The sequence below is a fragment of the Mustela lutreola genome, chromosome 7 (assembly GCF_030435805.1).
Source record: "Mustela lutreola isolate mMusLut2 chromosome 7, mMusLut2.pri, whole genome shotgun sequence".
Taxonomy (NCBI): domain Eukaryota; kingdom Metazoa; phylum Chordata; class Mammalia; order Carnivora; family Mustelidae; genus Mustela; species Mustela lutreola.
In genome coordinates, this window is record NC_081296.1 from 37794508 (window position 1) to 37819008 (window position 24501).

Here is a 24501-nt window from a genome sequence, read left to right on the forward strand (position 1 = left end):
AAGAAAAAAAGAAAAAAAAAAGAAAAGGAGACACTGGGGGGAGGGGAGTCCTGAAGAAGACTGAGCAGAGTACTAGAGCCCCGAGGAGGGGTAAAGGCTCGCGGAACCTTAGATATGGAGGTGGAGGGAAGGTAGGTGGAAAGCTAAGGTAGTGGGTTGACTGCAGTAAGGGATCTGAAAAGAGAAACAGCTGTGGCTCTCAACGAGATGGGGGAAGAGGGCTGGGTTTGCTAAGGAGGGTGGAGTGTTGGGCATTCTAGGGTAGTGGTTGGGAGAGCAAAAAGGAGTTTCTAAATAAGGAGAGGAAAAACGAGCAGAGGATGGGGAGAAAGGGTTGAAACTGAGGTAGGGGGAATATTTATTAGAGCAATAAGTGTGTCTGGGTACAGAGATGGGGGTGGGGGAAAGACAAAATAAGGAAAGGGAGTAAAATACAGGAAGCCGGGGGTGTAATGTTGGTTTGCAGTGTGGAGAATATGTTAGGGTCAGGAGGAGCTGAGTTGTGGCGAGTGTTGTATGATACTGTTTAGGGCTTTGGGAAGGCAGAGACACATAACTGGAACTGCAGGGGTGGGACTGAATCTGAAGACAGGGAGATGGAGGCAGTGGGGTTTAAAGATCTAAAAGTTTCAGAGCAGAACAGACATTATTTCTGAGGAACGTGAAAGTAGTTCCTGAGATGTGTACCGTCTGTAGTGGAAACAATTAGGTTTTGAACGGAAGCTCTTTAAGAGAAGATGGAGAAATAGAGAAAATCATGGTGATGGGGGATCAAGACAAAAAAGATTCTGACTGGTGATGCCGTGTAACAACTCAGCTGCTGAATTGATCTTTCAGAGGTGAAAAATACTGAGAACTAGTTTCTGCTTTTGTGGAAACAGCCTTTAAGAGGTTTAAACATATTTTGTAGGAAAGAATTTAACAGAAGTCCCTGCTAGAGAGTGAACTAGAAATTATTATTGCTGATTCTTCAGTGTCTCGTTATACTAGAACAATTTATAATTACTCTTGTTGGAATAGTTGGAATTTAATGCTTTCATTTAAAAAAAAATCACTGATAAGAGTCTTTGAAGTTAAGCCTTCTGTGGAGAGTCTGGGCTTAAAATGCTGAGGATTACAGTGAAAATATATCAATAAAGGATTGAAAATCACCATAAGTTAAATATAGGTTTTTGCTATACCAGATTGCACTAATCAAATCTTGTGTATGCTTCATGGCCTTGAATGATCATTGCAGGGGTCAGGAAGGAAATATATTTCTGTCGCATTGAATATGTGAAGTCGGTTGGGTATTTTTCAGTTTCTTCCAAAGCATGAGGCCACTGTGGAAGGCTGGGTAGAGTTAGTTTGATTTGTCTCATCAGTTTTTAGTCTGTATTAACAATATGATTTAAAGGAGCCTAATACTAATTTCAGCTCTTCGATTTGTGGAAATAGCATGGTTTTTTTTGGCATGATAGGTGAGAGATTTTTTATCTTAACATGTTTAATCTCTGTGCTGTGGCTTAGCTTCTTTCAATGATTTATAATACGGGGAAATTGTAGTTTCTTAGCAACTAAAGCAATGTTTTTGGATAGGCCTACCAAAGACTCAACTGGCTATTCTCAGTGATATGTGTTCTAAATACGGCATAGTGCAGCTTTTCCTTGAAATGAGCTTGAATTCAGTCATCTGACCTGACTGGTGAAGTGCAGCTGAGCCCTGTAGTTGACCCAAATGAATGTAAATTTTATTTAAGGAAGAAATGGCTGTTTTTTTGTGTGTTTGAGTCCATATAGGTAAGACTGCCATTTTATAGCTTTCTATAACATGTTTTATGATACGATTCATGCTTTCAATTGATAATAGCCCTACAAGAGTCTGACTTCTTGTCATGGAGTTTGTATTTTCTTATAGTGCATCAGAAATGGATACCATTATTTTTACGATATCAAAATGTTAGATTTATTTACTTAAAATGGTGACTTAGGGAAAAAAAAACCCAAACCTAAGTGTTTTTGGATTAGGTATGTGGTAGTTTAGACTGATAATACATGTTTTTCAAAAGGTCTCTCATTTTCCTAAAATGAGGAGTTTGGACTGATGACCCTCAAGGCCTCTTGCTTCTCAGCTGTGACCCAAGAGACTCAAGGCTTTCATTCAGATAGACTTTCTCATCCAAATTTTAGACTTGTAGGACCACAGTTCAAAGTAAAATCCTTAGTTAAGGTGTTGGTTTTTGTATAGATCAAGAAAGATGTAACTCATTTTAGAGGAAGAAATTTGTCTTAAAAAGTAACGTTTCTGATATGACATTCAAAATCTTTAGACTTTAAAATTGAATGAGTGTAAACCAAGTGATATTATATGGTGATCAAGAGCAGCCTCTGGATCCCGATAGACCTGGGTTTGAGTCGCAGCTCTTCTAGCTAAGTTATTTTATATTAAGTGCGTAATACTGCCAAGCCTCGGTTTAATCATCTGTAAAAGGAAGTTTATAATAATGCCAGTCTCCTAGGGATGATGGGACGATTAAATGATATAATGGTATAATGCACTGAGATTTCTGCTTGGCATATATAGTGAGTTTCAGTAGGGAGTGAATTTTTACTATATGTAACACTTGTTACTATATGTAACATATGTTACTATATGTTACTATATGTGCCATATGCTACATTATGTAGCATAACAGTAATTATATGTACTAAATGTTTGCTCACTATAGTGTTTGCTGTTACTGTTGTTATCCCTTAAAAGGTAACATTATTAATTACTTGTTTTTATCATTTGTATGTTGAGCGCTTAATTGTTAATGCTGCTCACTATCTTGAATAAAATTAAGTAGGCCATTTTGAAGGCCCTGAACAGAGATTTGTGCTTTTGCTTATGTAACTTTAAATGACCAGCTGCACTGTGTCTGCAGTTGCAAATTCAGATGAGGAAGTTCATATTTTCATTGTTCGGGAGATTTCATGGTCTTTTTTTTTTTTTTCAGTGAACTAAGTATCTTTCATATGGTTTAGGTATCATCCTTTCATAGAATCCCATTTTTGTGAAGAAGAGAAGCAGAGTGTAGTGCCTGGCACACAGTGGGAGTGCTGGAGATGTTAACTAATGAATGAATGTGGAGTGGAGAGTAAAAATGCATTACATTCATACTGAAAATATAAAATTGGGTAATTAACAGGGCTCAGTGGGAGAAAATAAGGAGTCTAATGAACTTTATTATTAATGAGTGAAATTTTAAGAGACAGTTTTGCTAGGTGATACTAGATAGTTGTGAACATTGTCTTTTGTAATAATGCCAGTATTAGCAATAGATGATTCACAAATCTTTTTCTTTTCTGTGGAGTGCTGTTTGCTTTAGTTGTTTGGCAGTTTTCTCTCCCTGAGTATGTTTTTAGGCATGTATTTGCTGTTGATTGTTCATCTCTTCGGGTGAACTGAAATGAGTGACAGAAGACAGATGTTACCTACAGCATCTGTGGTGCAAATGACATGCTAGATGTCAAGCAAGAGATCTTAACGTAATTAATCCCAATAAGATTTTAAATGACCAGAAGAAATAGTTTGCCTTGGAATAAAGCATTTCCTCAGGAGATTATAAGCCTCTAGTCTCTCAGGGAATTGACAAGTATCACTACTGATAGGATGGAGCACCTAGGCATGAAAAATTGGTCCTGGGTCTCAGGTGGAAAGGTCATGGTTCTAAGTCAGGATCCTTCCTGAGCTCTTAGTCTCTGTTTTTCAAGGTTACTGGTTTCAAATTAGAGATGCAGATGGGGTTTTTGTGTTGTCAGACTTAATAAAGCTGACCTATTAATACACCAAGGTTTAAAACAATGAAAGGAAATAAAAGCCCTTAGATATAAATGTGCTCCACAGTCCAAACATTTGCCAGAAATTAAGAGTGAAGATCAATGCAGGTCTGACTTTAAGTTAGTTATATAAATCCTTATGAGGAAATTAGACTATTTTGTCTTGAAAGAATCCCTTTCTTTTTCTCAATACAGTTTTGATGTGAAATATTTTCTCTGGAGGATATCTGTAGACATAAGTAAAAGGCAAAATGTTACTGTATTGTCTTTATTATTTTTTTAAACAAAAGTGATTTTTTAACTGGGTTTGCAGAGATGAGCTGATATGACCAGATAAGTGTTCGAACGATTTGGACATGTTTTCATTTACTTAGTTTGAGGTACTTTTTCAAAATAAGATGAATGTAAAATCTTTACATTTTTGTAAAATCCATACTTTGTTTGATCCATGTAAAAGTTTTTGATTACAAGACAGTTTGGGAAGGTAACAAGTAGCTAGCATCTGTACAAATGAAGTGTAGGAAAACAGTGTTGGCTATTTTGCAGGAGATGTTCAATAAAAGTTTCTGTAAAATTATGCACATAAGTTTTGGAAAAAGTGAATTCTGTGAAGAATTTTCTGCATCTGTTCCTTTTTTGTTTACAGTGAGCACAATCTGGACAGGATCAGAGGTAGAGAATGAAGTTACAAGAGAAAGGGAAAGATGAGAAAGGCTTCAGTAGTACAAGGAGAAAAGTGGGATGTAAGACTGAGGAATAAGTCTTCATTTGAGGACCATCTGGAAAAATAGAATCTGTCAGAAAATAGAGCTGGGACCTCTAAAGTAAATTCACACATCAATGTTAAAAAAAAAAAATGGTATTAAATCACCTGTGAACAATTGACTTGCCTTTAAGTGTGTCTCTTTAAACAATACATCATTTTATATGAATTTTTTTAAATGCCATTGATGACATGGAGTTTAATTTTAAGCACCTTAGATAATCCATTTTTAAACTTCTTTGTGACGTTTTTGTAGATTTTTTTTTTTCAGAATTCCTAATTTTAGTTAGTAAGGATTAGCTTTGGGGAAGTAGCTCCAGTAAAAATTAGCTGATTTATGAACTGTTAGATTTTATAGGGGTGTGTGTGTGTGTGTACATATATAAAATATAGACTTCTCACTGAGTTTAAAGTGAAATATTTCAGTGATCTTATGTAAAAACATTATTTCTATATAGAATGTTATCTGTTTTTCAAAAATTTATTCAATTTAGGAGAGGGAGTAAAGATTTGCACCTAATTCCAGTTACTGTGTTATCTAAAACTGAGAGTAGGCCTTTTTGTTTGTTTTTATGTAAATACAAAGATACACATTTATTAAACCTAATTAATGAGGTTATTTTGACCCGATTGCTCAGAACTTTTAATTGGTCTGTGTAGAAATGGGGTTTAAAGAATATCATAAGTATCAACATTTATTTGCATATAGTAAGTTAGTGGGAAATGTGTTCAGGGTTCCTCACCCACCTGCTGGTTTTCTGTTTCTTGTTTTTGTTGTTTCAGGTTTAAAAAACCCAGTCCTATCTCTTCATTAAAATAGATTGTGGTCAGCTTTGATGGAAACATCTTGTGTTAAGTTCCTTGTACTAAAACTAGTGAATGGTATTCTTTTGCATTTCTGAAAACAGTTATGGGATGTTTTAAGACTGGCTTGTCTTCCAAATAATCCTAATTACTATAAGTTTGTGGTGTATTTTATGGTATTTTCCAGAAATATGTCAGTTTTGATAGGTTTTGTTTCCCTTTGCTTTATCTTTGTTTTTATCATTACAACCAAGAATTGCTTCAAATTGACTAGACAGTGAAATATAAATGAGATTATGTGAAATCATTCTGAAAGTGTCAGGGTTCTATATATTATGTAAGTTTATATTATCAGAAAACATTAAGTTACAGATTGTACCAATAGTTTTAATTCTATCCAGGTGTATACTCACATTCTAAAAGTGATTAAATGTAAAATACTGTACAAAACAAAATGTCATGTCCTTTTCTGATAGAATACTAACAAGGCAAAATAAAATGTTCCATATGCAGTATGATACAGTAAAAAAGTAAGTGTGCCTGGGTATATAAATTGTTATGCCACTGATTCTTCTTTTCTTCCTGATACAGTATTTGAAAAACCACTTTGATGTCTAAATTCCCTTCCAGTTCTAAAATTACACAATTGACCTTATAGTTTAAGGTAGTTCTAATGCATAAAGGGCCTAGGGAGAGAATGTTTTATGTTTTAATAAGTGTTTAGAAACTTACTTTTTGGAAATAAGAAAAACTGATTTTTGAGCTATGCACTGTTTTGTAATCCAACTGCCTGTAAGCCTACTTCAGACAACATTTGTAATTTCTGTTTCAAGGAAGGCAGAATGTTGTGTTACAGAGCTCTTATATTAAACTCACTGGGAAAATTGCCAGTGTGAATTAAACATTTTAAGAAATGAAAAGCACTGCCAGGTAGGTAGATATTTTGTGTTCTTTCTATTGGTTGAAAAGTAGTTGACTATTGTAGAGGCAATGAAGAGACAATGAGGCACACTTAAATAATTGTATTATCCATTGAGGAGGTTTTCTCTTTATGGCTTTGTTTCTCCTGTCTCTTATGTATTTTTTTTAGATCTCTAAACCTTTCCATTATAGTTGAACAAGGCAATCTAAGTATTACCAGAATTAAATCTGAGGAAGTTCCTGGGTTTTTTGTCCTTAGAAATAGTGTGTTCAAGTCTCAGTTTATAAGTTTATTTCTTATACGTCTTTGTATTTATTTGTTAAGTAGATCCATTTCCTTGTTTTCTTTTTTTACATTTTTGTTAGAATTTCAAACATATAAAAAGTAGACTCAATAATGTAATAAACTCCCATATACTCATCATCTAGTTTGAAGAGTTATAAATACATCCTTGCTGCTTATTAATTTAAAAATAACATGAAAAGTAAACATTACAAACTAAAATTTTTTAGATACTGAAATGCATTTAGTAGGGATTAGCTCATTAATAAAATGGTAATAATTTCATTCACAATTATGTTGAAATGATTCTAAAAATATAAAAGCTGTTTAGAAAAAGACTTTCACACTTTTGTGATCCAGAAGTACAGATTTTGTGACAAAGTATATGCATAAGTATGTAACATTTTGTACAATATCTGCATTCTCATGCATATGAAGAAAACTATTGTGACCTACCTCGATTTCATAATTCATTAATGGATAGTGAGACTCAACAGCATTTTCTCATATGGAGTAGTTTTGGGTTGTTGTTTTATTTTTTTATGTGCTGTGGTTGTCTAGAATAATATGATTATAAATACAATAAGGATTTTCATGAGGCATTTGCCTCATGAATAATGATGACTTTTTTTCCCTATCTGAACTTGGGACATAGGGGAAGCTATAGTACTTTGAATATTATAATCAAAGCATAAGTTTTCTAGTATGTTTAATCCTTTTATTTACTTTTTTTTTTTTTTTTTTTTTTTTTTTGGAGATTTATTTTAGAGAGATAGAGTGCATGGTGGAGCAGGGTGGAGAGAAAGATGGGGAGAGAGAATAGAATCTCAAGCAGACTCCCTGATGAAGCCAGGGCCCAACGCAGGGCTTGGGTCTCAGGACTCTGAGATTATGACCTGAGCCACTCAGGTGCCCCTTTAGTTGTCCTTTTAAATGAGAACTTCTGTTGCTTATTATAGCCTGTGCCTTTGAGTTATGGTTTGAGTACAGGACTGGGAGCACTGCCTGTTTATTCAGAACTGAATGCTTCCTTTCATGCCATTGTCTGAGGAACTTTGCTGGTGAATACAGAATGACTTGAGTACTGGCCACAGGGAAGGAGGGAAAAATAAAACAGAAGCATCACTGAAGCATCATTAGGCTTTCATGTTTAAGATGCTAGAGTAGCAGGTTTACTCATTTTTAGACACTGTGTGGAGTTTTGGACATTGTGGAACAACTGGAAAAATAACATAGCTGCTCCAGCATTGAAATTATATTAGTTAGTACTGAATATCAAATCATTCACCAAAGAAGATGAAATAAATGGCCTTAATGCAAACCAGGAAACTGCTACCTAGAGAAGAGCAACTATAACGAGGTTTCAAATAACTTCCAGGGAACTGTCACTGAATTACCCCTAGACAAATAACCTAGTGATCTGGTACTGCTAACAGTGTTACTGTTTTCTTACTAGGCTAAAACTCCAAATAATTATGAACACTTTTCAACCACATTTAAGATAACATGCAGATAATTCTACATTGATGGTAGCGTAAGCCTTAGGAGAAAAGCCTGAAGGAGCTAAATTTAGGAAAAGGGAGCACTAGGGGGATATGATTATCTATTAATACCTTCAAACTAGCAGTGTAAATGAAGTAAGGGAATTGGGCAGTCTCCAAAGATGGATGGGCTGTATCATAGAGCAGTGGCCTAGAGCACGAGGAGGAAAAGTATAGATTTAGTATTAAGAAAATGATATTAATGAAACTAGCAGAGGAATAGTTATTTGCACTCTCTCATTGTCAGAGCTGTTTATAAGTAGGGCAAGAGGTTGAGAGGAGAGAGGGGCCTCATAAAACAAAAGGGAGGCTCTGTTATATCTAGTACTTAAGAGCTCAGTAATAGAAAAAAAAACTTTTATGGAAATGAATATGAAGTGAAGTGGGACTTCCAGAAGTTTCTAAAGGGTCAGAAATTAGTTTCCAACACCAAAGTTCTATGATTATGAATTTAAAAAAAAAATGGCAGATGAACTTTGGAATCCATTAAAGTAGCTTTTAGTATCTGCTTGTAATGCTGAGAATAGGATTCTGCTTATTATAGTCTTTATGAACAATTTTTTTTAGTTACAAAAAACCTACATTACGAATCTTTTCAGATTTGGGTTTTACACATAGAAATATTAAACTCCTTAAGAGTTCATATTGCGTGGAACCTAGTAAAAGTTTAAACTTTGGCTCTTAGGAAACAGGCATTGTTTTTTATATGGTAAATGTCAGCTCTTAGAGAAAGCCTTATCAACTACCAGACTAACTCTTTAAGAGTTCATTAGTCAAAATTCTTCTGTGATAGAAGCCTAGCTTGTTCTTTGAGTGGGAGCTGATGCTGTAATACTTTGGGAAAGGTAAGAGCTCACTTTATTCAGTTCAGAGTATAGGGTTGCCAGATAAAATGTTGGATGCTCAGTTATATTTGCACTTCAGATAAACAACAAAGTTTTTTTTTTTTTTTTGCTGAATCTGGCAACATTAATGTCTTTTTTTTTTTTTTTTTCTATTTTTCTATTTTGGTTTTCCATTTAGAACTTAAGTGACAAAGAATCTTGTAATTTGGTGAGTTTTGTGTGTTAAAAGAAATCTTTTAAAAGTAGATTTAATATGACCAAAATTGTCATATTAAAATTTGCATATTGTCATATTGCAAATTTTGTGTGAGAAAATATAGTTTAGGGTAGTTTTTAAATTTTGGTTACATCATGTTTCTATATATCTTTTCTTCAATTCTGTTATATTTGACAGAATAGGTTTTTTATTCTTTAAAAATTGAAGCTATTTTCGGGAAGGATGTCTGCACAAGCTCTTAGGTGGTTATTTTATCAACTCCCCTCTTTTCTACTTTCCTGAAATATTTTAAAATTTAGGTCACTATTGCCTGAGCATATATGATAAAGATAATTCTGTGTCCCTTCATTCAAGGATTGTTATTTTTCAGATTTTTACTCTGGGGCTTGGAATATATTTGCATTCTTAGTATGGAAGAAGAGAAATGTATGAATGAAGATGTGACTGGCCACACACCCTCACTTGCTGAATTATAACCCCCTGATTTAGAGAGTCAGAAAGTAGATGTTAGCTCTGTAGTTGAGGGATGTGATTTCTTTACAGGTAAGTTTTAATACTAAGAAAAATCATGGTTCCATGAGCTTTAGTTTTAAGGTCTTTGACCAGAGTTGTGTCACTTTGTATTAGTAATTCAGTGTAAGAGATTTTACCTTCTGTCCTTGTGGTGTGGGCCAGGGTGAGACAGCTAAAAGAATAACAAGAATTGAACAATGTGCAGGTTTCAGGGTGGGGACACCTGGGTAGCACAGTTAGTTAAGCATCTGACTCTTGGTTTTCAGCTCAGGTCATGATCTTGGGGTCTGGGATCTAGCCCCCATTGAGCTCCATGCTTAGCAGCGAGTTGCTTGAGATTCTATTCTCCTTCTTCCTCTGCCCCTCCTGCTTGTGATATCTCTCTTTCTCTCAGATAAAGAAATTTTTTAAAAAGTAGGTTCCAGGATGAATGATATTAAGTAGCATAAAGCGTGATCATGCATATTTATTTGAAATATATTTAAGGCAGTTTTAAGAGGTGTTCAAAATAATTCATGGTTTTTATGAAACTAGAAAATTAGTGTAGTTTAAATTTGATGTCTAAACTCAGTTGGAGACCATATTACAGATAAACTGATACTTTTCCCACTGTGAATGTAAAATATAAATAAAAACTGTGTTAAAGATGTTATTTTGTGGGGCAGTGTAGTTGAATAGAGAAAGCACTGGATTTGGGAGTAGTCTTGAATTCCTATTTCCATTTTAGTTGCTATACTTTCCATTTTTAAGATTAGGTTAGTACTTAATCTATAGGGTTCTCATTAAATTAAATGATAATGTGTGGGAAAGTGCTTTATAAACCATATTGTAAAGTGGCATGTATGCATAGCTTTGAGTATAGGGTTTTGTACTTTCTAAAGTATTTACGCTTACTGCAGCTCTGGTGATTCATAGGAAATTGAAGAGGAAAATGAAATGCTAATGAGAAGAACAATTATTTCAAGGTTGTTTTTTCTGACAAATGATGAGTGTATCTTAGAATGTGCATTTTTGTTTTATTTATTTTATTTTATTCTTTTTAGAGGGCGGGGCAGAGAGAGAGGGAGAGAGAGAATCTGAAGCAGGGCTCCACACCCAGAATGGAGCCTGATGTGGGATTTATCTCACAACCCTGAGATCATGATCTGAGCTGACGCTTAACTGACTGAGCCACCCAGGTGCCATTATGATGAAGATGATGATGATAATGATGATGTGTTTCACTGAATTATCCTCCCTCTTCTGGGGGAGGCTGATACTGAATTTCTGTAATCTTTGAAATGTGCTTCCCAGTCCTGCTGTCATTTCAGGTTAAATCTGGTTGTAGGGACATCCTGTTACCTCCCTATCCCCATTCCCTCCTTGCCCTAGATAGATGACAAAAAGTAAAGTCAAGAGTATTTTGTGTCCTCTTTCTTAACACATTTTTGTAACTCTCCTGGATGAGGTTCCTAGATGTTTTATCCTCCCTACACATTAAGAAAAAAAAAAAAAATGTAATGCCCTGAATGTAATATAAAGGAGAACATAACTAATAATAAAATAGTTTGGTCCAGATGTTCAGGCATGGCTGCACAGGAAGGCAATGAGGCAGTCTACTGTTTATATCCATATGTAGAAAAACCAAGAATATGACAGTTACAAAGGCAGACTGATGTAGTCTTGCTGTAAAGGTGACTCAGATACCACAGGTGGCACTGCTGTTGACAGTGTCATTTTCTGAGAAGTTGAGCAACTTTTGGTAAAGTTTCAAATGAAACCAAATCCAGTCTGTTCTCACTCTAGATGGTAATTACATTCCTGGAAAATTGAGTGATGATAAAAATCATGTAAGAATGCTTTATGTGTTATATTTAAAAAAGAGTTAGGTTCTAGGCCCAGAACAAGTTTTTCATATTGAATGCCATTTGAAAGTTGTGTAGGAAGAGGGACAATTCTTTGTTGTTTAAGATGTTTCCTGTTTTGTGGGATGTTGAGAATCCCTGGACCTGGCTCACTAGAGGCCTGTTTTGCATGCTCTTTACCAAAAGAGACTATATTATGAATTTTGAAAGACATTTGGAGTCCTGATTTTTGGCAATTCTCTTTCTCTCTTTTTTAAGATGTACTTCTTTGAGAGAGAGAGCGTGCAGGAGCAGGGAGAGAGGCAGAGGGAGAAAAAAAAGGGAGAAGCAGACTCTCTACCTAGCAGGGAGCCCAATGTGGGACTTGATCCTAGGCCCTTGGGATCATGATTTCCCATGTGCCCCTTGGCAGTTCTCTTAATCCCTGTTTCCTTATCTGTGAATTAGGTGAATACACACCTCATAGAGTAGTGTTAGAATGGGATTGCAAATGTAAATCACCTAGCGTTGTACCAGACACACATGTTTCTTTCACTATTACCCTTTCAGTTATCTTGGTTTACTTTTTAATCTGAAAGGAAGCTGTGTGTTTCTATCGTGAAATGATTATGAAATTTGAAATCCAATATGGGAGATATTGGTCCCTTTCTATTTTTAATAGAAGCAAGGACGTAATTAAAATGAATTTTTTTGGTTAACGCACAATCCATCAATCATTTAAGGTCTTTGGAGTGTGATGCTAACACTAAACATGCTAATTCCAAATGATCAACCTCCTTAGTCTTTCAGGTTGTTTTTCAACTTTAGCATAGCGAGGATATTTTTAGCAATGCTGTCTATCTATCTATTTATTTATTTATTTGCAAGAGTGCATGGGATGGGGAGGAGCAGAAGGAGAGGGAAAAAGAAACCCAAGCACACACCTTACTGAGCACAGACCCCAATTTCGGTCCTGATTCCACAACTCTGAAATCATGACTATGTGAAAACCAAGAGTTGGATACTTAACTGACTTTGCCACCCCGATGCCCTGCAGTGCTATTTATTTTTGAAGTAACGGTAGAGTGGGTAATATTGGTAGTACTACAGTACTTTATTGCACCTTCAAAATTAGATTATGCCATAGTAGTGACATATTTTTAGAGTTGTTGCTTGAGCTAGAAATTTAGCAACATGATTGTTACCAGTAAACTCGCGTGTGTGCTTTTCTTCCAGTTCAGTGAAGGTTTTAAAAGTTCCACGTTTTCTTGGTTCTTATAAAATGCTTTAAAGGCATATATGTCTTGCTGTACATCTTGTCTTCATACGTTAGCAGCAGAAAATTCTTTTCTTTTTAACTTTAGGCATTAAGACAGGGACCTAAATGATTAAGGCAATACAAGAAAGCATGTGCTTTATTCCTTTATTCCTGTCCTCAGAATTCTGTTGTTTGTCTCTTTTCCTCCACAGTATGATTTTGAGTCCTTTTTAACAGCTTTATGGTTTAATTGTGTAGTACCGTGTATATATGGTATATATTTAATTTTTTTAAGTCCTTCCCCCCCCCCCTATTTTTTTGGTCTTAAACAAATTTTTTTTTTTAAAGATTTTATTTATTTATTTATTTATTTATTTATTTATTTGACAGAGAGAGATCACAAGTAGGCAGAGAGGCAGGCAGAGAGGAAGAGAGGAGGAAACAGGCTCCCCGCTGAGCAGAGAGCCCGGTGCGGGACTCGATCCCAGGACCCTGAGATCATGACCTGAGCCGAAGGCAGCGGCTCAACCCACTGAGCCACCCAGGCGCCCTCTTTTTTTTGGTCTTAATTTTGGTCTTATCTGTACCTACTTGGCCTGTCCTTTCAGGTATCTTCCATTGTTTCTAGATAAACTTTTGATACTTCTAAATTGTTTGTCCTGTTTTACTTGGACCTTTTTGAGGCAGAGGGGTAGCAAATTCTATTTTGCCTGTCATATGCAAAGTTTAGTTGACTCATGTTTTTGAGCTGGAGTGTTTGCATATTGTGTCTTCTGGGTGTTTTTGCTCTTCCTAATAGCTGTTTAATGATTTTTATTGTATGATGGAGGTTTTCCTAACATGTTCTTAAAATGTTTTAAGGTCATAATGTCCGTATTTTTCAGAAACAGCACAGATAGTCTTTGAGGTCTAGTCACAAAGAAAATTAATTCCTTATATAACTGAGGACATCAAGGCAGAAAGAATTCTAGGCAGGTGGCTAGTAATGAATATTGATTATGAACTATAAGGTACTTGCTGTGGACTGGTAAATTTTAGTGCTTCCCTGCAAAGCTACCACTTACTGTGGAGTGTACATGGAACATTCTGAAATGTCTGCCTATGGAGCATATAATTTGCTACCCAGGGGCAGGTAGACATTAAAATTCAATTATGGGGTGGGGGTGGTGCTAGCGGTAATCAGATTTTTCAGCTGTAGGATGAAAGGGTAAATTTTGATGTGTATTAAAGAAAAAAAATAACACTAGAGTATATAGAGTAATAGTTTTTACTTTAGGAACAACATTAAACTATAGTGAAAATTGCTGAGAAATTACCATTAGAAGTATGAGATGGCTAGCACGTGTATCTCAGTAACAGGTATGTGTGTTTTAGTAGCTTTAAAGTCAGAATGGGAAAGAATTTGAGTGGAATGTGTTTAAGACACATGTAGTGTCTTAGTGTCACCTTACCGTTATGAAACACTATCATTTCTGATGTAGCAAAGACGATGTTAGGGTTTGAAGCTGACAGGCAAGAAAGAATTCTTTTTTTTTTTTTTTAATTTTTTTTTGAAGATTTTATTTATTTATTTGACAGACGAAGATCACAAGTAGTCAGAGAAGCAGGCAGAGAGAGAGGAAGGGAAGCAGGCTCTCTCCCCCCCCCCCCCCCCCCCCCCCCGCTGAGCAGAGAACCCCATGGGGGGCTTGATCCCAGGACCCTGGGATCATAACCTGAGCCGAAGGCAGAGGCTTTAACCCACTGAGCCACCCAGGCTCCCTAAGAAAGAATTCTTGAGACGTCTTTGGTGCAAAAAGGTGATTTTATTAAAGCACGGGGACAGGACCCATGGGCAGAAAGACCTTCACCGAGGTCATGAGGAATAGTCCATTATACACTTTCAAGTTGTGGGGGGGTGGTGGTTAGAGATAGCATAGGTCTCTAAGGAATTTTGGAAGCAAGGTTTCCAGGACCTTGAGACAGCTAGCTGTTTTTGGGAAAAGGTAATTTATTACCGTCCAGTAAAACCTTAATCATGAGACCCTTCAGATATATATCGGTGGGCCACATGCTTGGGGGATGATTGCCAAAACCTGTCTTGTGGGGTTTAGAGATAAAGGACGTTTCCAAAGGAATTTTTATACAATGAAGTAGACTTAGAGGATCCTGGTGGGCGTGGGGGTTGGGCTAGGATTGCCTTTTGCCTTTAGCAAAGTATTAACATTGAGGCAGTTGAGTCTCTAGAGGGCTGTCACTCTGTCTGTTTCAAGGACTTGTCAATGGGCTATAGATAGTAAGGAAATTGGTAATTTTTCTTCTGCCTTTGCTTTCCACTTCACTTTTGTCACTGAAACAGCTCAAGAATTGCATCAAGTCTTAAATTCTCAAAATACACCATTGGAAAAACTTTGGCAGGCCCAGTAGTACCAGGTGAGCCTGAAGTAACCAGATACATAAACTTGTCAGCCGTATAATGAAGCCATAAAATGAAGTTTTCATCAGGTTGAATTTTCAAAGGATAGATATAACTTTATATAGGAGGGAATATTAGCAGACAGGATAAATCTTCCTGCCTGGGATAGTTTGTTAACCATTTTGACATGGAATTATTTAAGTTTTTGGAAAAAGGGGAAGTTACTGGATTAAAAAAATTATGAAAGGACTTGCTTACATGGTAGTTTTGAATAATACCTGGGTGTAAAAGGTAAAATGTTAAAGTTCCTCCTTTTATGCCATGATTCCCACTCCCCAGAAACAAGCACCGTTAGTAGTATGTTGTATACCCTTTCAAAGCTTGTTTTATGTAGACATAATTTATAAACTGTAAAGCTCTAGTAGTATTAGTTATGATGTAATTTATCTTGGTATTTATAGCTTTCCTTTTTTGAATATGGCAATTGGAGTGACAGATATTCTCATTTATTCAAGTATATATGGAGTCTTTAGAATACATATGTTGTTACTCAGTGTCACTGAAGGGAATTATTCTGATAATGACTGAATTCTTTATATTGAACCTGGTCCGCTTAGAGAGCCTTTCTCATTCCAAACAGGGAAAAAACCTTTGTTAAATGAAAAGGAATGATATATTACTCTATTTTTATCCTGAGACATATTTTTGTCAGAAACTTTGAATGTTCATACATGTAATATTGTAGCCATGTGGATAATTCCTGGGACAACTCTGCTAATTTTTAATGGAAGCATTCTGGATTTAATTTTGCTGTCCTTTTCAAGAGAAGCAGCAATATTTTGCTGGTGTTTGGGAGACTAGGTAAGTAAATAACCTGATCTTCCACCTCATTATGGAGGTGGGGGTACTAGGTAATCATGGACTTAGGAGGTACTGAAGACCTGAAACAAGATGATCAGAGTACAAATAAGTAATTGTGAAAGGAGGAAAAAAAACCAGATTTGGATTGTCAGCTGGATTTTGGGATTTCCTGAGCAATCAAATAGAGAGCAGATTTTATTGGATAGAATTTTAGTGAACAGGATTCAGAATATTTGGATTGTAGTAAGGGCACTGCAACTGAAGTAGAACCTCTTTGGACCATGGTATATGTTAAGTGTCAGTCTGGGGCAAGAATTAGATTTTTCGACTCTTAGCAGCTGAAAAAATTTTTTCTTTTTATTTAAAAATAAATTTGTTAATGAGATAAAAGTAGAGATGTTTAGGAGGGGAGGGAATCTCCTCTAATTATTTCAAAAACTCCTTAGGGTTGGAGGAGTACAATTTTAAAATTGATTGATATGGGTGACCTGTTTTGTGGACCCACTACTGAAACAAAAAAAAAAATTTTTTTTTTTTTTCCACAAAGTATCTTACCTTTGGTCCACGATCTTCTTGCTTAGTCTTGATAGTTGCCTGGGAGCAGTCCTGTGGATACTTTACAGTCAGTGATTACTAATAGATTTGTCCATAGTTGACAGAAGACCAGAAGAAATGATCTCTTTAAGGTAGAATCTATAAAATAGGGCAAAGATAATCATCCTATCACTTGGTAAAATAATTTTTATTGCAATATTTGTCAGACTCTTCATGAGAAAGACCTGCTTGTCACTTGCCTTGAGTTTTGAAATCTGAGAATATGCACAAGAATAGGAGTGCAGAGGTATGCTGTTAAGTCCCTGCCTGGTAAAGGACTGAAAGTGCTGTTAGTTTTCATCCTTCTGTGGGAGGAAGATCTTCAGGATGTGTGGTTTTAGCAACCACCTTGGGGATCCGCCAGTAGGAACTAGAAATCTACTAAGTTCCAGTTTACTAGTTAGGAACACCAACTTAAAACAATAGGCTACAGTTAGTAATGCCGAATACTTTTTAAATTTATAGACCCATATAGAATTTCCATATAGTTAACTTTGATAATTGGAGATGGTTGTAAATTGATAAAGGCCTGAACTGGGAACATTGACAAGGGAGAAGTAGAATACACTGTGTGGTAGTCATTCTAAGGTAAAATGTTTTTGGATTATGTAATGTATATAGAAAAATATATGTAGAAAAATAGTGTAGTGTTTTGAACTCTGGAATCTTAACTGCCAAGGTATGCATCCTGCTTCTGCATATCTGTAGAATGGCAACAAGGACCTTAAGCAGTAGACTGTATTTTAATGAAGTGAGTTAGATTATATAATATACTTTGCACCATGCTTGACACATATAAATGATCAGTAAAGGTTAGGTGCTGTTATAATGAATATGTTTTCAGAGACATTTATCTGTTAGTAATCTTCTCGGATTTTTTTTATTTTTATTTTTTTAAAGAATAGTTAGAAAATGTCCTACTTTCTGCCCTTCCCACACAAAGGATTTTCTTAAAGGTTATCTTTTCAAAGAAGAAATTTCTAGTCTGTTTGTTTTTGATTCAGGGAGGTTTACAGGGAAATCTGAATTTCCTTCTCTTTTGGAATGGATGAAGGGCGGCCTCATTACCTAATTTGGAAAAGAATGGGAAAGTTGCATTCCCATTGTAAAGTAAAATCTTAAATCAAAATGTTTTTTATTTTTTCAAATAAAAAAATCTATTTAAATTCAATTTTTATTCCTTGTTTGTTAGTATTAATGAATACACTGGCAAGAAAACAGACTGACATTAGGGATTTGATTTTTTTAAATAAAAGTAGCTTCTAGGGCATCTACGGTAAATTCAAATATACCATAGTCTAGTTTTCTAGAATTTATGATTCTGTCGATATTCAGAAAGATAACACTGGTATTCTGAAAAACCACTCATCTAAGAGATATGGTCTCTTTTGTTATGCTGTTCATTATCAGACTAATTACTAGCACATTTTAAGTTGTTAATAGGTTGAAATTAATGACAGGATTTGATCCTTAATCCTCAGTTAATGAGAATTTTATTTCTTAACATTCTTTTAACAAATATTATTGACTATTATATGTGCAGCAAGGCATTATGGGAATACAAAATTAGAGGCCTGTTCTGGTTTCCAAACAGGTCACAATCTAGGGGTGCCTGGGTGGCTCAGTTGGTAAAGCATCTGCCTTCGGCTCAGGTCGTGATCCCACGGTCCTGGGATTGAGCCCCTCATCAGGCTCCCTGCGCAGCAGAGAGTCTGCCCCTCCCCCTGCTTGAGTTCCCTTTTTTGCTGCCTCTCTCCCTGTCAAATAAAATCTTTAAAAAAAATCGCAATCTATTAAAATATACTGTATATCACAAGCACAGTACTGCCTTATGCATCTTCATGGATTCATAGAATACTGCATTTCAGTTTATTATATGTAAATTTATGGAATATTAGCTGTTATATCACAAAAGGCCATAGAAATCCTCTATTCCAGTTATGATTGTACACACAAGGAAACTGAGGTTTCAGATTAAACCTATATATTATTAAATGGAAAAATTTCTGTACATTATTATACTTTCCTTAAGAATTACAATTTAAATTGGTATGTCTAGTGGTTTATTACCATGAAGTTTGGTATTCATTTCTGAAACACCATCAGAAAGTACCTGATAATACATTTTAGAGAATTAATTCTAGCCTATATAATCTTGGCCTGTTTTGTACCAGAGTTGATAATTTTACTAGATATGATAATACTTTCAGACTACCAAGTAGGGAATTACCTTTTGCAAATATTAGGGTTCACTGATCTTTGTATACTGTCATTTGAAACCAAGGCAGTAGGGCTTGAATATGGATGCATACTTTATAGTAAGGCAAGAGATTCTGGTTAGTGGGAAATTTATCTTAGCCAAGGGTAGTATAGATACCAAATACTATTGAATATAGGAGAGTAGGTTTGAGGACTTACCAGTTTTGATAGAAGAGAAAAAAAACCTAGAAATTTGGAGGTGCTTTGTAGGACTGGACATACTTGATTCTGAGACGGTGTTTTAAAGTGTTTGGAAAATTATTGCTCAAGGTTCTTGGGAAAAGTTTGTGAATCACAAATATACTGTATATAATGGATTGAAAGTGAATTGACCTGGAGTTTTATTGTGGGATAGCTCCATTATAAGTGCTTGATTTTACACTGTGCAACTTCAAGGTTCCCCATTAGTGGTGCCTATTGTCCTCTTATGATTATTCACAGCATCCCTTTCACTCTTAAAAGTGTTCTGGTTTACTTGATGATTTTTTCTTTTCTTTCTTTCTTTCTTTCTTTTTTTTTTTTTTTTTTTTGAGTAGACTCCACACCCAGCATTGAGTCCAACGCAGGGCTTGAACTCAACGACCCTGAGATCAAGACCTGAGCTGAGATCAAGAGTCAGATGCTCTACTGACTAAGCCACCGGTCACCCCCAAAGTGTCCTGATTTACATAATAAATTATGTGGTTGTGTTACCCATAAGTGTAGTATCTGCCTTTGGGTACTTAATATGATGAAGGGGTATATGAAATGTCTTCCTATGTTGGATAATGTGTTTTTCCTTCAGCTGAGAGATTTATGTTTAGTGGAGTTATGAGGGCATTGGTAAAAAGAGTCTCGTGGGAAGTGTGGGTGATCTCAAGGTTTAAGATGATTTGTAGGCTAGAAAAGAGCTCTGTGTTTTCTGTTCCTGCATCATAAACACAAGATGGGTGGATATGACTTTGCTTATCTGGGTTAACCTAAATTCTCATTGCTGAAGGAGTTTTGCATTAATGTGTCATTAAAAAAAATATCTGCAGTCAGGCATGTGGGTGGCTCAGTAAGTTGAACATCCAACTCTTGGTTTCGACTCAGGTCATGATCTCATCATGGGTTGTGGGATTGATCCCCGCATCAGGCTCCACACTCAGTGGGGAGTCTGCTTGAAGAGTGTCTCTGCTTCTTCCCCTATTTGAGCGTGTGTGTGTGTGTGTGTGTGTGTTCACGTGTGCTTGCTCTCTCTCTCAAATCTTTAAAAAAAAATATGTCTGCAGTCAGGTACTAAATGCAAAGAGCAAGTAAATCTTAGTACATGATTGTTAAGTATTTTTCAGTTGGTATATTTAATTATTTTTAATGGACTTCTTTTTTTTTAATTTTTTATTTTTTATAAACATATATTTTTATCCCCAGGGGTACAGGTCTGTGAATCGCCAGGTTTACACACTTCACAGCACTCACCAAAGCACATACCCTCCCCAATGTCCATAACCCCACCCCCCTTCTCCCAACCCCCCTCCCCCCAGCAACCCTCAGTTTGTTTTGTGAGATTAAGAGTCACTTATGGTTTGTCTCCCTCCCAATCCCATCCTGTTTCATTGATTCTTCTCCTACCCACTTAAGCCCCCATGTTGCATCACCACTTCCTCATATCAGGGAGATCATATGATAGTTGTCTTTCTCTGCTTTGACTTATTTCACTAAGCATGATACACTCTAGTTCCATCCATGTTGTCGCAAATGGCAAGATTTCATTTCTTTTGATGGCTGCATAGTATTCCATTGTGTATATATACCACATCTTCTTGATCCATTCATCTGTTGATGGACATCTAGGTTCTTTCCATAGTTTGGCTATTGTGAACATTGCTGCTATAAACATTCGGGTGCACGTGCCCCTTCGGATCACTACGTTTGTATCTTTAGGGTAAATACCCAGTAGTGCAATTGCTGGGTCATAGGGCAGTTCTATTTTCAACATTTTGAGGAACCTCCATGCTGTTTTCCAGAGTGGTTGCACCAGCTTGCATTCCCACGAACAGTGTAGTAGGGTTCCCCTTTCTCCTCATCCTCACCAGCATCTGTCATTTCCTTACTTGTTGACTTTAGCCATTCTGACTGGTGTGAGGTGATATCGCATTGTGGTTTTGATTTGTATTTCCCTGATGCCGAGTGATATGGAGCACTTTTTCATGTGTCTGTTGGCCATCTAGATGTCTTCTTTGCAGAAATGTCTGTTCATGTCCTCTGCCTAATGGACTTCTTTTTTAGGGCAGTTTGGGTTCATAGCATAGCTAAGAAAAAGTACTGAGAATTAACTGTATATCCCCTGTCCCACCCACACATACAGTCTTCTCTAGAACACCATTCCTATTGGAGTGGTACATTTGTTACAATTAGTGAACTCACAGTGATACCACATTATCACCCAAAGTCTATAGTTTGCATTAGAGTTCCTTCTCAGTGTTGTACATTCTAAGAGTCTGGGCACATGTAAATGATCTGTATCCACCATTATAGTGTCATAGAGAATAGTTTCACAGCCTTAAAAATCCTGTGTTCCACCTATTCATTCTTTCTTTCCCTTCCCCTTAGCTCCTGTCAGCTACTTTATACTATCTCCATAGCTTAGCCTTTGCTAGAATGTCATGTAGTTGGATCACATAATATGTAAGCTTTTCAGATTGGCTTTTTTATTTAGTAATATACATTTAAGTTTCCTCTGCGTCTTTTTATGGCTTGATTGCTTATTTCTTTTTAACACTGAATAATATTTCATTGTCTGGAGTGTATTTAATTTTAAGAAAGTATTCTTGATAGTCTCTTTCTGAATAGGCTTAGTAAGTTCCACAGGTAGGATCTTCATTCTTCTAACAGCAGATTGAATGTATGTTAAATTCCCATTTAATGGATGTGAAATTGTGTGTTGCTTTCAGAATCATTTGCCCTCTGGCTCCCCCTTTACCATTTAAACATAATATATTGCCTCTTTTGGAGATGCAACTGAAATTCCAGGAATGAACAGTAACTATGTAAATTGTTGAGAATTTGGAGAGAAATACAGATCTCCATGAAGTATGTAATACCAAATATTCCTTAGATCCTGTTGTTTAATCCCACCATATAAACAATTATGCCATCATTATGACTTAAGTAGTGGGGAAGCTTGCAACTCCAGTACATGGTCAATATGGTTAATAGGTAGAGTCAAATTTATCTCCTTTCATAACTCATTTTAAAAATTCAGAATAAGGCTCATAGTTTTATTGAACATCCTCAGTTTTTAAATTGAGAGACTGTTGAAGCCTAGATGGAGGAAGGAAATTCCCCATTCCATGCATTTGTCAAAGTGGAGACTCTCTTAGTCATTTGCTTATGTATTACTGTCCTTATTTTCCAAATTCATATCTGGTTAATCTTTATAGAAAGATTGAAGAGATCCGTAAGGTGAGAAAAAGAACATAAAGTTTGCAGTATGTCATGGAAACAGGAGCTGCATTCCTGTTGATTTTCTACCCCCCCCCCACCCCCACATTTACTTGTTCTGTGGTGTACTGGTTTTGTTTGTTTCTAGTACTTTGCTGCAGAATTGGAGGGTGAGAGTTGGTTCAGTCTTGGGCATTAGGCTGAGATTCCATACGTTTTTCCTTTTCAAAAATTGAGAAAATTTGGTTGGGATTAAGTATAAGTTTCTTCGCAAGAAAAAAATGTTTCCCAAAATAATCTTTGGAACCAAATGGGTGCTGTTTTTATGAAAGGTTAAGGATTTGTTGTAAAGATGAATAGTATTAGGCACTGTACTCAAAGTCTGATGCTGCTTTGGGAGCTTCTAGTATGGATTCTGGGCCTTGTATCTCAGTCATTAACAGCAAGAACATGAGAAGACCCTTCTTTTAAATCTTCTAAAGCAGAATAATAAATTATTTACCTGACCTTATTGGAAGTGTTGTCCAGATAAAGGAAGGGAATTAATTCCTGTTTTGGTGTATTTTGTCCTACCAAAAGTGCATTGCATTCAGTGGTGAATCATTTGGAAAAAAGTGTAATTATGTAGAAAGTTCCATTCTCAGTTCCTTTTTCATCCTCCCTGAGTGATCTCATCTCCTCCCTTGGCTTCAACTTCCATCTAAGCTGATAATTCCCAAGTGCATATTTCCAGCCTCCACCTCTCTCCTGAATAACAGATCCATATTTTTAACTACCTCTGAACATATTACCAGCATAGCTTATCCTGTATGTGCCTTCAAAGCCAACTCTCAGTTCACCTTCCTTTATTCCACTTACAGTATCCCTCTTCATCTGTGGTCAACAATTTAAGTTGATTAATTCCCCTAAACATTTCTCAAATCCATCACCTTTTCATCATTTCTGCATCTACAATTACTTATTTCAGACTCATTTTTAATTTGGACTATCAGAGGAGTTTTTTAGCTCCTTTCTTCTGATCTGTCCTTCGTACTGCCACCAGTCAGATCGGTCACACTGCTTGTTCTATAGAAAGAAGCCCAGGCTGCTTAGCCTGCAGGATGCTTGTCATTCTCCTTAAATTGTGAGGTCTTGAGTTTATAAAGTGTCTTCTTTTTCTGAGTAACATGAGTACTTAGAAGGTGTTTGGTATATAAAAACACTAAAAAAATGTGGATTTTTTTTTTTCCAGCTGTATCTAGAATCATTCTGCCATTTCTCAACCCTGTGCTCATAACTGTTTACTCTGGCCTAGAGCAAGACCGTCTCCTCTCTCCCCACCACTGACAAGGCTAAACTTAGATTTCATGCATAAGTTTTTTATGCATCTATCAGCTACAGCAAAATTAGCTATTTCTTACATGTTCCTGTTGTCTTTTGTATACATCTGTTGTGGAAGTAGCCATTGTTACTCATATTGTATTTTGATTATTTTTCTGTGTCGTCTTCAAGGTTGAGCTCTCTTTTGGAACAAAGTTTATTTTAATTATCCCTGTGTACAGTTTTTAGTAAATAGGCCCTCAAAAAATGGTAAATTGAATTAAAAGCATGCTTACAACTTATAGATTGAGAACTAGAACAAAGACCAGATAAAAGCCATTATTACGAAGTCATAGTTTATGTGCTGCTGAAGGGAGCATAAATCCTAGTGAGTGATACAGTTTTTTAGCAACCATTTTTGTCACTTTTGCTCTTTTGATTATGAATCCGACTCAACTTGTAGAGAGTATTACTTGGTTTCAGAAACATCTGTGTGGCCCATATTTCCCTTCTATTTGAAAAAGCCAAAAAATTGATCAGTTTCACACTGACATTGTCAAAGTATTGTCTGTGATCCAGCAATACCAGTATCATCTGAGAACTTGTTAGAAATGCACATTCCCAGGCCCTGCTTCAGACCTATTGAATCAGAATCTTGGGATGGGGCCTAGCAGTCTATGTTTTAACAGATGATTCTGATGCATAATAAGATTTAAGAATAGCTGCTCTAGGATTCTGCCATCTAAGAAAAGTTTTGCTTTTGACATATAATAACAAAGTTTCTAGTGTGGTTTCCACTATAAGCTATTTATGCTTTGGAAATAATTCCTCAGAAGAGAAGACTGGGACTATATTACCTAACATTCTGGGATGTGATTCAAAGATTGAATATCCCTATGTGCAGACTATTTGACTCTGG

General features: G+C 36.0%; 1 protein-coding gene across 4 annotated transcripts in view; it reads left to right on the forward strand.

Annotated features, from left to right (window-relative positions):
- The window catches only part of NPTN (neuroplastin), a 70434-nt gene that overhangs the window by 812 nt on the left and 45121 nt on the right, over positions 1 to 24501 (forward strand). The gene's annotated exons all lie outside the window — the stretch shown is intronic.